Below are 1,968 nucleotides of genomic sequence, written 5' to 3'. Positions count from 1 at the left end.
TCGCACCTAAAAAACGCTTAGCTGTATAGGTAACTCGTCAGATTCAAATGGCCAGACACACACACACATACACACACACACACACACACACGCACACACACACACACACACACACACACACACACACATTATAATTGTATGTGTGTGTTAGGACAATAAAAGGAATTTCTAAGGTTACTTGATTAACGCACAATGATTTCTTTGTAGAGGAAATCTGAAAGAAAATGAATTTATTGTGTTATAATGTCTAATGTAAATTTCTAACATTTTTCTAATCTTATTAAAGTGAAATGGAATTATGAAATAAGATAATTCGCTCTAAAGTCTTTTTATAAATGTCATAAATGTGACCTGCCTTTAAGAATGACGCCAACAAAATTCTACTTTCATTTTATTGTCGTGTAATAACCGAACATTATTTTACCTTCATTTTTTTTTAACCGATCTCTGCTAACTAAATTCATAAGCTGGTCTTCCTAGGTTACAAAACGAAAGGTTGTAGCATTACTTCGAAGTATGCCCCAGATAAATTATTTTATGACATTATTTCGATAAGACTACATAAAATGGCCGACAAGAAAGTGGAAGAAGTGATAATCGATAAGAATTGAACTGAATTTTAAAAATATTCTAGTTGGTAATAATCGGCATCAAAGTCAAAGAGAAAGTTTTCCCCCCTATTTTTATGTTGAAGAAATGACTGAACATAGGAGAGTCGAGATGCCTTTAACAATGGTGAATGAGATAATTAATAAGGTGGATCTAATTGAAAGGAATGATTTCCAACGAGATATTCACATGATAACGTAACATTCTACAATAGTGTTTGTTATACATCGATTGGGATTAATCGATAATTCAATGTTGTGATCAATCCATGTGTTTTGTCAATCGTCCCACAGATGGAAAAATACAAAATTCAGAATTCCAGAGAAAAAAAAAAAAGTTCCTTCCAATTTCTTTTTATTGCCGATTCTCATTTCATTCACTTTAATTCTTTGTCTCCTCCATCATATTTAGTAATAATAATAATAATAATAATAATAATAATAATAACAATAATAATAATAATAATAATAATAATAATAAAAGATACCGATTTTATTGACGAAAAATAGTTATATTTTAGCCTTTTTTTGGATTTTAACGAAAGTAATTGTATTTTACCAAAAAATTATTCGGATTTTCCGAAGAATCAGATACCTAAAACCCATGAAAACCATTCTTTTATATTCATCCAAAAATAATTTTATTTGCAAAAATCATTTTCTTTCAGGAAACCACAGAAATAAATTTTAGATTTTGTGAGTTTTTTGTTGTTGTCGCTGTTGTTGTTGTTTTTGTTGTTGTTTTTTGGGGGTGGTTCTCTTTATCAACCAAAAAATAATATATTTCCGTTATGATAATTCTGTTCTTGTTCCAGTTATCATGATGCAATCTGGCCAGAATTTGTTTTCAAACTTAAATAATACAGACTCAGAAATCTAAATAATACGCACTCATCACGTAGAAGTGGTTTTATGAATAACTAGAAAAGCACTCGGACAGTGCAGACCTCCGTCAAACCAGCAGGAGCAGCACTACAACGACGACGACGACCACCACCACCACCGCCACCACCACTACCACCATATCACAATCACCACCACAACTATCCTACCACTATCACCACAATTAGTTTCTTTACACTGTTGAAAATCCATTATCCGATACTCGTGGGACCGAGATTGTTGCAGATTTTTGATTTTTCTAATTTTGGAGTGCTTTATAAAAAAAAAAATTGCATATACAAAACTGAACAGTTTGAGGATAGAAACCAGGTCTAAACACAATACCTTATAGACATACTCTGAATGTAGTTCTATATAAATCTTTAATAATTTTTTTAATACTTAAGACCATCAGAAATGTTAAGATATCAGCCTCTACCCACGTTGTCATGCTTTGATTAAAAAGTTACAGCATAGA

The sequence above is a fragment of the Octopus bimaculoides genome, chromosome 15 (assembly GCF_001194135.2).
Source record: "Octopus bimaculoides isolate UCB-OBI-ISO-001 chromosome 15, ASM119413v2, whole genome shotgun sequence".
In the NCBI taxonomy this organism is placed as follows: domain Eukaryota; kingdom Metazoa; phylum Mollusca; class Cephalopoda; order Octopoda; family Octopodidae; genus Octopus; species Octopus bimaculoides.
The sequence above is the reverse complement of the archived record's forward strand: the minus strand, read 5'-3'. Positions refer to the sequence as shown.